Below are 16,024 nucleotides of genomic sequence, written 5' to 3' on the forward strand. Positions count from 1 at the left end.
CTCACAATGGTTTTTCTTTGAAGCAAGTGTTACACTTTTTGGTTTCATGTTTGATGGGTGTTGCGAGTTGATTTTATTATATATCAAAATTTTTTTCAGTTTTTTAAAGAGATAGGGTGGTGGTGAGATAAGCGGTTGGGGAGATGAGCGGGTAATGAGATGAGCAGGTGGTGAGATGACCGGGTAGTGAGATAAGCGGATGCTGAGATGAGCGGGTGGTGAGATGAGCGGGTGCTGAGATGAGCAGGTGCTGACATGAGTGTGGTGGTGAGATGAGCGGGTGATGAGATGAGCGGGTGCTGAGGTGAGCAGGTGCTGAGATGAGCGGTTGGTAAGATGAGTGTGGTGGTGAGATGAGTGGGTGCTGCAATGAGCAGGTGCTGAAATGAATGGGTGCTGCGATGAGCAGGAGCTGAGATGAGAAGGTGCGGAGATGAGCGCGTGGTGAGAAGAACGGGTGCTGAGATGAGCGGGTGGTGAGATGATTGTGGTGCTGAGATCAGCAGATGCTGAGATGAGTGTGGTGGTGAGATGAGCAGGTGGTGAGATAAGTGGGTGGTGAGATGATCGGGTGGTGAGATGAGCGGGTGATGAGATGAGCGGGTGCTGAGATGAGCGGGTGCTGAGATGAGTTTGGTGGTGAGATGATCGGGTGCTGAGATGAGCGGGTGGTTAGATGAGTGTGGAGGTGAAATGAGTGGGTGGTGGGAGAGATAGAAGGAGTGTTGGAGAGAGGCGGGAATTTTTAAGATTTTTTTTTCCATTTTTAGGGCTTCGGTAGATACCCAGGGTAAAAAGGGGTCTTCAAATATCCTACGCCCCTGCTCAGTTGGGAGAGCGACTGATCCTATTTGGAGTGTAGAGATATGTCAGATCAAAAAGTGTACAAGTCAGTTCAAACGGGTTAACAGTAAAAAGGTAACGACAGGTCCAATACTGTACTACCTGACTGACGGGCCCAAGCGTTCTTTTGTGCAAGAACAGCTTCAAGTGGTACCCGAAGACACTGCGTTACTGCCTGGTTCTGCTGCGGCTTGAGCTTGAGTTGTGAGTGAGCACAGCGAGTGAGTTGTTTTGTAGTGACCGTAGGCTAAGGTATCTATCCTGCCAGACAAAATGTATCGCTTGTTATCAAGCAGATCTGGAGATAGTTTATCTTGAATGATTGACAAAAGCTTATGTTTCTCTGATTTAATTAATCACTGCTTTCAATGATTTTAGATTTGTTTGAGAGACAGTTTTTATAAGATTCTTGGGTTAGGTCTCTGTCGGTAACAATTTTAGTGACCCCTTTGGCTTTCTTGAGCGCGTTCTCGCTGCGCTCACCTGTGAAAATTGAATACATCTTGGGTCTGACACAGACAACTTCCCATATAACTTGCCCACCAAATTCGTCATTAAATTTCCTCATGACTTTTCAGGTAGTTGCTTGTATCAGGTTGATCTTGGATCTGCACTAGATCCTTGTAGAGATCCTCAGTTTGAAACTCACAAAGCAAACTAACAGTATCGGTATAAAGTAGCCGCACGCGGTCGCCATAACGAGCTTTCAACATGTTGTAATAAAATTCAAATATTAACATCTTTGACAAATTGAGGATGTTTACTCCACAGTACATGTAGATGGGCTTATTAAGCACCACTTTTATTTTAAAAAGTTCCACATAACACATCGCATTCTGGAAATGGTGTCACGCTTTTAAAACTTGGTTTAGCCAACAGCCTTTTAAATTTCTCGGCGTCATTGTGGTCTCTGATCAGCTTGGCACTAAAACGTTTACTTGCCAGCTCCATTGTTTTAACCATTCTTGGCCAATTTAAAAAAGGCTTTCTCAAAGTCTGTGGTTGCTTGTGTGCATAGCTTGGTATTTTTAGCGAAATATCTCTTCATCCAAGCTTGTTGTCTAAATCTGAACACGGGGTGTACTTTTTTTAAGCTTGAGCCCGAGTTGTAGGTGTACCGGTAGCTGCAAAACACGATAGTGCAAAAACTATTTTTACTTTGTTGCGAGTGTCGCTATTAAGTTGTTATAGCTTTTATATTTTTGTAGAGTAATTTCTTTTGATAATCGCTATAGCTTTCTATGCAATGTACATGTAGGTATAACCAGGTTTTCTGGTGCAAGGGGGTAATCATTGTGAGAATTGTGTAGGGTACTCGAGATCCACCTCGAGCATGTACCCATAGTGATCATCGGGTGCTAAATTTAAGATGTGCTCCGTTGTATAGCGCTCTACGTATTTTATTCCTTTCAAATTTGCAAAAAGAAGCAGCTGAGACATAGCCCACCCATAGAGATTGTTTGCATCGAGATAGGCAGTGTACATGTAGGTGGATAGTTTACCTGGATCAAAATCTTCAATAAATTCATTGTTTGCTTGCTCATAGCACTTCCCACGCTAGAGATGCCACCGCGTTTGGCACCTTAAAAAAAATAAATAAACATCAGGGTCTGTAATTAACTTGAGCTGTAAGCCGTTTGTTTTAACGAGGCATCCCAAAAAATCCAGGAGCTGTGTAATAGTTGGCAGGATTGAGATCTTAGTTTTTATAACGCGTGTCTCTAAAGTTTTGAAACACATCGGCCATGTCTGCCAAAGGCAAGGTGTCAGTTTTGACATAAAGGTTGGGATAATCACCCAGGGATGTACAGTTAAAGCTTTACCAGACTTGTTGTGCTTCGGTGTATTCTGATTTGCTGATGCTATTTTGTAAAGCTTTACCAGACTTGTTGCTCTTGGGTGTATTCTGATTCGCTGACGCTATTTTGTTTAGATTTGCTAGATTTGTTGTGCTTGGGTGTATTCTGATTCACTGCCGCTATTTTGTTTAGATTTGCTAGATTTGTTGTTCTTGGGTGTATTCTGATTCACTGACACTAGTTTGTTACGCTTTGCCAGACTTGTTGTTCTTGGGTGTATTCTGATTCGCTGACGCTATTTTGTTTAGATTTGCCAGATTTGTTGTTCTTGGGTGTATTCTGATTCACTGACGCTATTTTGTTTAGATTTGCTAGATTTGTTGTTCTTGGGTGTATTCTGATTCACTGACGCTATTTTGTTTAGATTTGCCAGACTTGTTGTTCTTGGGTGTATTCTGATTCACTGACGCTATTTTGTTTAGATTTGCCAGACTTGTTGTGCTTGGGTGTATTCTGATTCACTGACGCTATTTTGTTTAGATTTGCTAGATTTGTTGTTCTTGGGTGTATTCTGATTCACTGACGCTATTTTGTTTAGATTTGCCAGACTTGTTGTGCTTGGGTGTATTCTGATTCACTGACGCTATTTTGTTTAGATTTGGCAGACTTGTTGTGCTTGGGTGTATTCTGATTCACTGACGCTATTTTGTTTAGATTTGCTAGATTTGTTGTTCTTGGGTGTATTCTGATTCACTGACGCTATTTTGTTTAGATTTGCTAGATTTGTTGTTCTTGGGTGTATTCTGATTCACTGACGCTAGTTTGTTTAGATATGCTAGATTTGTTGTTCTTGGGTGTATTCTGATTCACTGACACTATTTTGTTATGCTTTGCCAGACTTGTTGTGCTTGGGTGTATTCTGATTTGCTGATGCTATTTTGTTATGCTTTGCCAGACTTGTTGTTCTTGGGTGTATTCTGATTCACTGACGCTAGTTTGTTTTGATTTGCTAGATTTGTTTTGTTTGGGTGTATTCTGATTCGCTGATGCTATTTTGTTTTAAACTGCTATAAAAAGCAACTCAAGGTGGTACATGTAGCTGTATCATGTTAAACTTTCAAACGAGTCCATGTATTCATAGGGACAGATCCCTTTTATCAAAAGAAGCGAACTTTGCTCACCACACGCTTGTGCTTGAGTCCGTTTGAGTTTGTTTTTTGGACACGCTTTTACATGCCTGGCTATCGACGTTGCCATAAAATGAAACTAGTCTATAAATCGAAGCTGGCCTAGAGAAAACGAGCCATACTTTTCGCTGTTTAGAGGGATGCAAAAAATCTTGTCAGTTTTTTCATTACCTTGAAATACATTTCAGGCTTGCACCTTGCATGATGAGATGTGCGTCATAATTTTGTAAATTGTGTAACACGACTGGGATTTGTGTTTCATTGGGAACTACTTTGAGTTGTACATGTAAGTTACCATTGGCGTGGGCTGCGCCCCTTAAGGCCCCTGTCATGTGACAGTGGTCTCTCACTTTGGGGTTTTTGCTAGATTTCTTGTTACACCATAAACATTGGTTATCGTTGGGGTCCGGTGAGATCTCTGGTTTGTCACACCAACAGTGATATTTGGTATAAAAGATTTAATTTTCGCTGATCCAACAGGTTCTAGCTTGTCTAAGTTGCTATTCTTGATCGCATGTGAGCTGTGAGGGTTCAGGGTTTGCAAAGATGTCATTGATCTTTTTGACTTCCAACATCAAAAACTTGAGCCACATTTGGACCTCTGTAGAGCTCTTGAGCAACCGTTTTTGCATCACATCTAACAACTGTGTAATAAACACCACAAGCGACATGTTTTTGAGGGTGAGCTTTGACTGCAATGATAGATTTTACCATATTGTTTGGTAATCTGTGATGACAGTAGTCTTGATTCACGATATCGATCTGCATGATATCCCGATGTGTGTTTTTACAGACGATATCAACATATCGAAATATTGTGAAATATATTTTCATATCGCATAGCCTTAATATGGCGTTCCATAGCCTCAACGATACTCTGATAACGGGCTTGGAACAATTCATGCTGGTTTCTCTTTGAGCCACTGCATCCAGCCGTGAGTCTTTCATTGATGCTATGAATATTCTGCACAAATCAGTGAAATCAGCTCTTTGAGGACTCCCTCTATTGGCTAAGGATCTTTTCACAGGCCAGTATGTTAGCCTTCAGGAGAGCAAATGTTAATAAGAATCTTGACAGCGCCCGGGAGATATCCTTCTGCCAGCCAACTGAACCTCGACGTGCTGTGGTACGAACAACATCCCAGAGATCACCCCGTCTGGTCTACCCTCCACAGGCCCTCAGCAACAGCCACAGATCATTCAACATCGCCGGCCTCTTTCTTCAGGCACCCCCAGTGATATGCTGGTGGCCGGCGCCGGTGACTACTCGGTTTCTCCCGCTGCCCCCAATTTCAAATCCATTGGCGGCCGCCTGCTCAACTTCGCAGGGTTCTAGGGAGAAATTACTTTGCACGAATGGGTGCTCACTTCGCTTACCAACTGCTATCTGGAACTTATGAGTCCCCCCACCGTCCGATGTATCTTTCCGGCCGATTCCAGTTCCAAAAGATCAATCCCAGCAACAGGCTCTGGAGTTGGAGATATCAGCGCTGCTGCAGAAGTGCGCCATTGTTCTGGTGCAGTTACAGGAAAATCACCAGGGCTTCATGTCAACGTTCTTTCTGACCCCAAAGAAGGAACCGGGGAAGTGGAGGCCGATTCTGAACTTAAAGCCACTCACCGTTTTCATAAGACCGAAGAAGTTCAGAATGCAGATGCTACGTACCGTCCCACGATCACTTCCCGTCCCGACTTGGGCATCGTCCATCGACTTACAGGACGCCTACCTTCACATTGCCATTCATATACAAGACCAACCATTCCTCCACTTTTTATATCGTCACCTGGTCTACGAGTTCTGCGTGCTGCCGCCTAACCTGTCCACTGCTCCTAGAGTCTTTACACCTACAGCGATCAGATGTGCTCATATTTCAGTCCCTTGACCACTGGTTGATAGTCGGACGCTCCAAAATCGAGGCTACCTTGGCGACCAAGACAACGTAAGACCTTGCATCTTGCCAGGGTTCCTTAGTCAACTACAAGAAGTCCAGACTGACCCTGTCACAAAAACCGACTTTCCTCGGGGCAGTTCTCGACTAGAACCGTGGCGTTGTTATTCCCACCGAAGAGTGCATGGACAATCTCATGTAGTTCACTCTATTCAGGGGACAACGCTAAGTGAACGCCCGGGCATGGTTCCACTCAGTCTGGTGGCCAGCCGTACCGACCTCATTCCATGGTGCCGGCTTTACATGCGGCCTCTACAGCTCCACCTTCTATCTTACTTCAGGCCGAGCAGAGATTCCCTCGATTGCCATAGGTTCATCTATCAGGCCTGAGTTACCATCACCTGTCGTGGTCAGCCAGGGCCAATTAACCTCAATGCTGGTCTTCCCTTTGTTCCACCTCAACACCAGATAGTTATCACCACTGATGCTTCCAGTCTCACTTGGGGTGCCAGTCTCCAGTCATATCAGATTTCCAGCTGGTGGGACTCGTCCCTAGTGGGTTCCCACATCAATGTGCTTGAACTTCAGGTGATTTTCAAAGCCCTCATCAGCCACTTCCAGCCTATGATTACAGGCAAAACGGTCTTGGTCTGACCAGACAATGCGACAGCCGTTGCCTACATCAACCGTCAGGGAGGCACTCGTTCTCCAACTCTCTGTGTTCTTGCCTGGCGCCTATTACACTGGACCATGCAGCAATCCAATCTGGTTTGAGCCGAACACTTTTCAGGGGTACAGAACGTCCTTGCCGACGCCCTCTCCCGGGGGCGCAGTTCGCCCGACAGAGTGGGCCCTACAACCGGAAATCATTGAAGCTCTTTTTCGGGTGATAAACAGACCTCACTTGCACCTCTTTGCGTTGCACCTGAACGCTCAGCTGCTGACATTTTGCAGCCGCTATCTGCATCCTCAAGCATGGGCGGTTAATGCCCTATGCAATTTCACCCCATCTCATTTGCTGCATTCCAATGTTTTCCCCTCTAAATTCTAGCATAACTGAAGGTCCAAAAATCAGAATTTTTCCAAGAAATCAGTTCCTACATAGCCCACAATTCAAATCGTGTAGGTATTTAGATATTTGGTCATTGAGTTTGAGAGGTATCAAGTCTTTTCGTTGCTTTACCCTTAACTTTTAAAATACGTGCATATTTCACCTCATGGCATTTGCAGCATTCTGATGTTTTCACCTCTGAATTCTAACATAACTGAAGGTCCAAAAGTTCTAAATAAAAAAAAAATCAGTTCTTTAAGAGTCCATGTTTCAAATCGAGCAGGTATTTAGATTTTTTACCATTTAGGTAGAGAGGTATTGAGTCTTTTTGTTGCTCTACCCTTAACTTTGAAAAATCATACATATTTCACCTTTGCAGCATTCCAATGTTTTCTCCTCTCAATTCTGACGTAACTAAAGCTCAAACAGTCTGAATTTTTAAAGAAATCTGTTCCTAAATAAACCAGGCGTTAAATGCCTTTTAAGTTATAGAGGTATTTAGTGTTTTCTCTCCTCTACCCCTAAAAGTACACATGTTAGCCCCTCTCCAGCCCCCGTCTTTCTCATCTTCATTTGATAAATGGATTGTATTCCAATTTGTCACTGGTTTGGAATTGCATTCCAGTACGTGTATTTGCCATTTCCATGTGGACCTATTCTGTCTGTCTGGCAGTGCCCTAATGGGGTGCTGTAACAGTACTAATAGCCAATTTGTCACTGGTTTTGGTCTCCCTGCACAATGACTAGCATTTCTAATTCAAATATGGTAAAATAGAAAACAAAGGAAAGACTTCCATATACGGATGCCACTTGACACCCTGTGCACAAACCCTATGATAGTGGTCTGAAAAAATGTCTTTTCTAAATAAACGATTTGGTATTTTCCCTCATAAATTGAACTTTCCTGGACACATTTTTGCTTTCTGACGGCTATTAATAGAGCACTGTATGAAATAGTTACTGGTGTCTGTATACATGGAACTCTTCCCAAAACAAAAATTGATGGAACTAGCATTTTGCATTTTATTGGACAGACACTTTGTTGTGTTAAACATACCTGTCCATATAGGGCCCATTTGATTTGGTTGATCCAGATGCTGATCAGTGATTTGATACTTGTTTACTGACACCAGAACCTGCTCAGTGGCTGGAGTGAACCAGTGTTAAGATTGATCTATTCAAGATCCAGATCCCGTGTGACACAAAAAGACGCTCACATGGGTATACATTTACACGTATGTACATGCGTGTACCATACTGGAGATGTTGACAGAAAACTTATTCATTGAAGGAGTCTTACACCAAGCAAGTACACATGTACATGTACGTTGCTTGTACGTACACGTACCATACCGGTACATGTACATGTATGTACATACATCTACTATTGTTTCAATCTGGCAGTGCGCGAGTACTGCAGACCATGATGTCATACATTTCAATACACTTCCAAGCCTGTTGCTTGATACATTTCATGCAGTGCAGATGTTTCTTTTAGTTAATTTCTGGCATTTTCCATTTTGACATTTTCTTCCCAGGTGCTATTCACAATTCAGCATGCAGCCTTACATGTACTGTACGTGTACGTCATGTCTCAAATCATCAATTTGATGTAACTCAGAATTTGTGAAGTTTCTGTGCTCTCTGCAGTTTGGTAAGTCTCTTTCCTGTCTTGAACTTGAGAAGCTCAAATTTATGAACTAGGTACCGGTAGGAAACAATTCCATAAACCCACACCACTGATTTTTCCCTGCAGTGATCTACAGTCATCTGAAAGCAAAACCGTGTCATAAAAACATCAATTTTTTCATTGAAAATATTGTGATCCGTGCGCAACTTTTTACCACATTTGGTTCTTCTGAAGTTGGGATCATTTTGTAATGAATTTTGTGATCCACGTGCAACGGTTTATCACATTTGGTTCTTCTGAAATTGGGATCATTTTGTAATGATGTTTTTGTCCGTTGTACCTGTATGAACCCAGCAGCATGAAAACCTGTATTGAGCACCACGCGACCATTCTGAATTAAACTGCCTTGTAACCTTCCACACATACAGGTCTGACTAACACGCTCAGATCCAGCAGCATAGTGCGCAAGAAAATTGACATCTGTGCCGTATTATGTGAATTAAGAAATTCACTTTAAAAATTACTCGTGCAAGTGCAATTTTTTGGGTAAACCTGTGCCAAAAACTGAACTTTGACACTTTGAGCTCGCTGTATCTGTGCTGTGTACAGTACAGTAGGGCTGCATTACACGTATGTGACATGTATCAATACATGTAAAGACAATTTGGATAGCAAGATGTTGGCACATTGCTCAAGTCTTACAGTAATATTCCTTGTCACAGGGGATATTTATTTTCATTGGATGTGTTGGCTGAAAGTACATGTAACTGCCACGTTTGATAGACATTTTAGGTATTATTTGACACTTGAAGACCAGGATGCATATTGTGCGAAATGTTTCTGTTGGGAACTTTGTCAGTATTCCTCTTCCGGCCAGAGCAAAATTTGAAATAAATGAAATACAATGGCTTACAAACTGACTCAACTACCAGCCCTATTTTCCTTACAATGTTTATTCAGTATTCATTGTTCTGGTCTGTGGGTTTGTTATCAATGTGCAACAATGCCAAGAGTGTCAGCGTTTTCGAATGTACATGTACTTGTGTCATGTAAACCTGCCATCGTACTAAAACCTATTCTTTGAATATTTCCTTGCTACATTTTCAGCGCAATTATGCATCTTTTCATATAGAAAGTTTAAAGTGTATTTTAAACTTGAAAGTTTCAAGTGGGGAAAGTAAATGTTTGGTTTTGCAGATTCTCTAGTAAAACAATAGTATCTTCCTGTTTACATGTACCTTTGTTGCATAAAGGGAGAGTCAAAAAAGCACACAGGTAGACAGCCTGAAGTCGTTAGATATTGGCTGAAGATATTGACAGGCTGAAGTTAACATCGGTGCTTAGGTTGACAGAGGTAGACTGGCCGATGTCAGCCGAAGTGGATACGCTGACAGTAGAGGTAGACAGGATGATGTCAGCAGAAATAGATGTGCTAAGGTCGGCAGAGGTGGTCACGCTGACAGTGGAGGCGTACAGGCTGACATCAGCAGAGGTGGTCACGTTGACAGTGGAGGTGTACAGGCTGACGTCAGCAGAGGTGGACAAGCTAATGGCAGAGTAGACAGTCAGAGAGTTGAAGTTGTCGGAGGAAGACCAGCTGGCATTGGCAAAAGTACATCTTGGATATGATGATTTGTGATGACGTGTTATTATTTGAGATTTACCAGTAGAGATTTAAAAGTGCTTCCATCTTGTCATTCCTTAAATCTTGAAGGATTCATCATTGTTGAGACAAATTGCCTACTGTTGTTCAAGAAGCTCCCTCTGAATACTTTTTTTTCAAAGTTGACCTGCATCAATGGGAATTTCCTAAATTTGTCAAAGTGTAGTTAATTGAGATTTTGTTCATTTTGCATCAATTACTTTATGTTGCATTTTCATCAGGAATATAAATTTGTTTAAATGACTGCAGTGAACGTTACACACAAAAATTCAGCTGTTTGTTAAGTTCCAGTGCCGTAAAGTTCTCGAACAGTTTAAGTGATTCAGCCCAATACCGCTATTCTGAACACCCCTGTACCAAACATTGGGGTATACTGAACATTCTCCTTGGCTCCACAGTTCTCCATACCGAACATTAAAAGGTCGCTTTGAAAGGAAATACATTTAGGACTGATTTAGAATACTGACAAGTTTAGGAAAATCTGTCTTGCAAAAGATCAGTGCCAACACCGTCAATATCATTGTGTTTAATTTGCCTCAGAAATTGTATTTGATGAGGCTTATTCTTGTAATAATGCTGCATCGTCTTCTCAGGATTTTCTTTTAAATGTACGTGTACAGGTATTACCTGCGGTGGCTCTTGGCTCCCAAGTCTATTAGCCCATGCCTCATACATGTAATTAATACCTCCCCCATTCACTCCTAAAACAAGATTCAATCCTAACGTAATTAAGAGTCAAGCCCACAACTACCCATTAGACCACTTTCTCTGATCTCCTTGTAAAGACATCAGTTTGTCTTGATAGTGTCATTAGAATCAATGTGTTTTTATTGTACAAGGGGGTAGGATTTTTAGGTACAAGTACATGTACCCGGTACATACATGTACCTTATAGGGTGTAAACTTCAACTTGAGCAGATATCCTAAAAAACTGGTCTTCAAGCTGCACTACTCACTCAATTCTGAGTTCAGCTATAAGCTACCCCTGCAAATCTGAAATGCAAAGTTTGAATTTTAATTGCAACAGGAAAAGAGTAACATTTTGAATTTGTGCATTAATGCAAATTGTTTGGTTGACTGTCATCTGTTTTGGGAGCTAAGAACAACTAATTTGTCCATGGTTTACGTGTATTTAATGGTGTCTATTCTTTGATTTTCGTATTCATGCCAAGAAACTGAAGTGAGACTAGACGCCATCCAGTCTATGCTGCTTTCCTTAGGATGTCACAGCGATGTGAATAATACCAGTCCCCACTACACAGCTGTTTGAGAAGCTCTTCCATCTCAGTGGATGCCATTCCACCCATGTATTCAGTGACCAGGGAATCCCATCCTGGACAACGCACGTAAGGATTTGAGTATGGTGTCTCGTCACTGATGCTCTAATCATTTGTGGACGTTTTCCTACCAACATCACCGCTCCACGGATAGTGCTGTTCTGTTGTTTCTCCAGGAGGCGTTGATGTAGCCCCCCTGTAGATACCCAACCATCCTACATGCATGTGTGTTACCTGTCTCTTGATGCCATTGATGTTATGCTCCGGCATATGCCTTGCCATTGATACCAGTTCCTAGTGGCTACTTTTCTGCAGTGGTCCCTTCTGTGCCGGTGTTGCATCTCGCGAATGCGAGTAGTGTGTTTACTAAATCAAAGCTTTTGACATTATGCATTGCCCAAACCATTGTCATAAAAGTTGTGGACTATGCTTGAAATTGCTATTTGAACTAGAAATCCAAGAGAATACTTTATTTTTGGCTGGGTCCCGCACGTGGATAGGGTTTTTAGTCCCTATCTGATTCCGTGGGTTTTACCGAGAAAATTCCTCTGGGTTTTTCTTCCCACCTCAAAACTGTAACTGCTTCTCATTGTGTCCTCACAGCAGGTTTCTTCAGGCTTGCGAGCCACAGTGCCAAGGGTACTTTTTAGGAATCCTTTGTGTCATTATCAGAAATAAATAATAATAATAATTTCCCAAGAACCTTGCGGGTAGCCATTTCATAATCAAAAACCCATCCTCTTTTTGAATTCAGTAGAAATCTATTTGCCTTTTTAAAATTTTTGTTTGAAGTTGTATGGATTTCATATTGAAATAGGCTTTTTGGTATCAACTTTGGAAAAACCAGCGAACCAAAACATCTAGAAAAGCTGTAAATTTTTAAAATTTTCTGTCCTTTTGTGAGCTGTCCAGTGAAAGTGCAGAAGACAACTGCATGTTTTTGGTGGACATGTATTCCTTTTTTTCTGTTTTGCATTTTTACATATTCTGTCAGTCTTTTATTAAAGTCTCACCCTGACAGGTTAGTTTAGCATGCTTGAATAAAAGAATAATTTGACGTTTTTGTTAAACCCTTGCTTTTACTGACCCAATTTCAAATGCAGGTATTGTGTGGCTTCCCACAGCTTGCTGGCTATTGAGGGACATACATCATTGGCTTCCAGTAAACTAAGAACAGAGCAGTTGATCATCTCTGTCATCTCATCAAACAGCAGTTTTAGATGCCTTACAGATTTCACATTTAAGGTGAGCGAGATTTCTTTTGTAATTTGAGAAGAAGCTCAGCATTTGGGAAAAAGATTGTAATTTCATACACGATGTTTGTCTAACACAAACTCGATTGGCCTGCAGTGGACGGCATCGTGACAGAAATATTGTCAAATATTATACCACTGACTTTCAAGAGTCGATACTTATGGCGGTGTTGAAAGTTGGTCGATAATCTTGCTTTTTCAAAAGTCAGGGTTTCAGCTGTAAATAATACCATCAAGTGGTTTTCTGGTAAAATTAAGAAGTTGCAATCTGTAGCTTCTTTGGATTTTTTATCATATGATTTAATAGTTAACATAGAATTGAAAAACGACTTCCTCTTGGTGTGAGTCTTGAATGTGGGATGGATTGGGGATTTATGTGGATGTGGGTTTTGATTATGTTTTGAAACACAACTGCCAAAACAGCAGCTGAAAACCAAGAGATGAATAGGCAACTTTATTTGGAGATCGACGAAAAAAGGACTGTCCCAAAATATTACTTTATTTTCAGTTTTATTGAATATTTCCAGCAGATGAATCATTTATAATTGACCTTGCCAATTGGTATACAAGCTTAAAGACACGAATTTCACATGGCCGTCAGATTTAGTTTATTGGACGTTTTTTTACTTTCCCTTTCTTTTGCATCATATTTCTCCAAAATACTCTTTTCCCACAAAAGGTAAAAAAACAAGTTGTATGAAAGGAATCCACATTGTGTCGGTCGGTCTCAGCAGGAAGTGACATATTCCGTATAGTTGCTGCACCACAAACTGACTTATCGTGTGTACAAAGTCTATGGATGGTATGTCACTTTGTGGTGAACCCAAAAAATTATGTATCTTTTTGCACGGACACCTTGCAGTGGACTTTAATAATTAAAGTAATTTGTAAAGAACTGTTGATTATGCAGACATCCCATGTCCCCTTTATGTTACCTTTGTTGCAGGCAGAGATAGTCACAAATGCACAGAGAGATGCTGATGTCAGCAGAGGTAGATGTACTGAAGTCGGCAGTCGTGCCAAAGTCGGCAGAGGCAGACAAGCTGATGTTGATTGAGGTACGTTGTGGATATGATGTTTTATATCTGTTATCCGTGATATTTTTGGGACAAATTGCCTGCCATAATTCCAGGATGAGCACTTCAAACGTTAAAAACATGGACATCAATCCTCCGAAGCTGTAGCCTAGTTATTTCAGATTTAATTCATTTTGTCAGTGTTTGTTTTACGTTGCATTTTTTAACGGCTGTGGTAGGTTGTGTAACGTCGTCAGTTTTTTGAATTACAGCGTGGAAGACACCTAGATGGACATCGACAGGAGGAGAGACAGACGGAAGCGAGATGACTATCCTGAAGGTTAGGCTTGGAATGTGTTTTTGGCTGATATACCATAATGCACAAGAAGATATAGTTTCATGAATTTATCTTTAAAACTGCTGGTTTAGAATGCTCTGTTTCCCAGCACTTTGGAATGATGTGGTCCATTCATACCATAGTAGATATTTTCAACAGGGCTAACCGTTCATATATGCATTTTAACATTCACTATTTGTAAAAACCCAGGTGGAAAATATCATAAACAGAGCGTGGCAAATGGAACAAAATCCTTGCAGTTTGCATAATGCCTTTATACATTGTTTATTCCAGCTTTCTGGATTCACTCATCAATGGGGAGGTAGACAGTGTAAAGGAAGGAACAGATTATAGTACCGGTAAGTTTTTTAACCCGTTTTCTTTAATGAAATGGGAAATAAAATCACGTTAGATGTTCTTCACAATTTATAAACGTTAAAAAAAATGTCTGTCAAATACTTTGGAATCTAGAATGTTTGTCAACTCTGCAAATTTATTTTGATTTAATATGTATTTTTTTCTGTTGACTACAGGTTGGGAAGATCATCCGATGCCTGAAGATGAGTGAAGTTTCTTTCAACTTGGAAGAATGAACATCAGTAAAGCAGTATAAAGAGAATGAAGACCTCGCTTGTGTAAAAATTTGTCCGCCTCCCCTCCCGCTAAAAATTTGTCCTTAAACTCCCTCCCGCCTCCCCTCCCGCTAAAAATTTGTCCTTAAACTCCCTCCCGCCTCCCCTCCCGCTAAAAATTTGTCCTTAAACTCCCTCCCGCCTCCCCTCCCGCTAAAAATTTGTCCTTAAACTCCCTCCCGCCTCCCCTCCCGCTAAAAATTTGTCCTTAAACTCCCTCCCGCCTCCCCTCCCGCTAAAAATTTGTCCTTAAACTCCCTCCCGCCTCCCCTCCCGCTAAAAATTTGTCCTTAAACTCCCTCCCGCCTCCCCTCCCGCTAAAAATTTGTCCTTAAACTCCCTCCCGCCTCCCCTCCCGCTAAAAATTTGTCCTTAAACTCCCTCCCGCCTCCCCTCCCGCTAAAAATTTGTCCTTAAACTCCCTCCCGCCTCCCCTCCCGCTAAAAATTTGTCCTTAAACTCCCTCCCGCCTCCCCTCCCGCTAAAAATTTGTCCTTAAACTCCCTCCCGCCTCCCCTCCCGCTAAAAATTTGTCCTTAAACTCCCTCCCGCCTCCCCTCCCGCTAAAAATTTGTCCTTAAACTCCCTCCCGCCTCCCCTCCCGCTAAAAATTGTCCTTAAACTCCCTCCCGCCTCCCCTCCCGCTAAAAATTTGTCCTTAAACTCCCTCCCGCCTCCCCTCCCGCTAAAAATTTGTCCTTAAACTCCCTCCCGCCTCCCCTCCCGCTAAAAATTTGTCCTTAAACTCCCTCCCGCCTCCCCTCCCGCTAAAAATTTGTCCTTAAACTCCCTCCCGCCTCCCCTCCCGCTAAAAATTTGTCCTTAAACTCCCTCCCGCCTCCCCTCCCGCTAAAAATTTGTCCTTAAACTCCCTCCCGCCTCCCCTCCCGCTAAAAATTTGTCCTTAAACTCCCTCCCGCCTCCCCTCCCGCTAAAAATTTGTCCTTAAACTCCCTCCCGCCTCCCCTCCCGCTAAAAATTTGTCCTTAAACTCCCTCCCGCCTCCCCTCCCGCTAAAAATTTGTCCTTAAACTCCCTCCCGCCTCCCCTCCCGCTAAAAATTTGTCCTTAAACTCCCTCCCGCCTCCCCTCCCGCTAAAAATTTGTCCTTAAACTCCCTCCCGCCTCCCCTCCCGCTAAAAATTTGTCCTTAAACTCCCTCCCGCCTCCCCTCCCGCTAAAAATTTGTCCTTAAACTCCCTCCCGCCTCCCCTCCCGCTAAAAATTTGTCCTTAAACTCCCTCCCGCCTCCCCTCCCGCTAAAACTTTGTCCTTAAACTCCCTCCCGCTAAAACTTTGTCTTTAAACTCCCTCCCGCCAAAAATTTGTCCTTAAACTCCCTCCCGCCAAAAATTTGTCCTTAAACTCCCTCCCGCCAAAAATTTGTCCTTAAACTCCCTCCCGCCAAAAATTTGTCCTTAAACTCCCTCCCGCCAAAAATTTGTCC

At 42.2% G+C, this 16,024-nt stretch overlaps 1 long non-coding RNA gene across 10 annotated transcripts in view; it reads left to right on the plus strand.

The window, feature by feature from the left end:
• Positions 1–16,024, plus strand: part of LOC147795475 (uncharacterized) — a 76,906-nt gene extending 60,882 nt beyond the window's left edge. For 3 of the 10 annotated variants that reach the window (XR_015423854.1, XR_015423851.1, XR_015423856.1), the window contains 7 exons: positions 8,308–8,423; positions 11,235–11,408; positions 12,443–12,584; positions 13,539–13,650; positions 13,881–13,948; positions 14,240–14,304; positions 14,479–16,024. This is a non-coding gene — a long non-coding RNA (uncharacterized LOC147795475). The other 7 variants (XR_015423855.1, XR_015423853.1, XR_015423852.1 and 4 more) reach the window with 6 other exon arrangements.

Source organism: Acanthaster planci, unplaced genomic scaffold (assembly GCF_054643075.1).
Source record: "Acanthaster planci isolate LZ-2023a unplaced genomic scaffold, COTS_SCS Contig19, whole genome shotgun sequence".
NCBI lineage: Eukaryota > Metazoa > Echinodermata > Asteroidea > Valvatida > Acanthasteridae > Acanthaster > Acanthaster planci.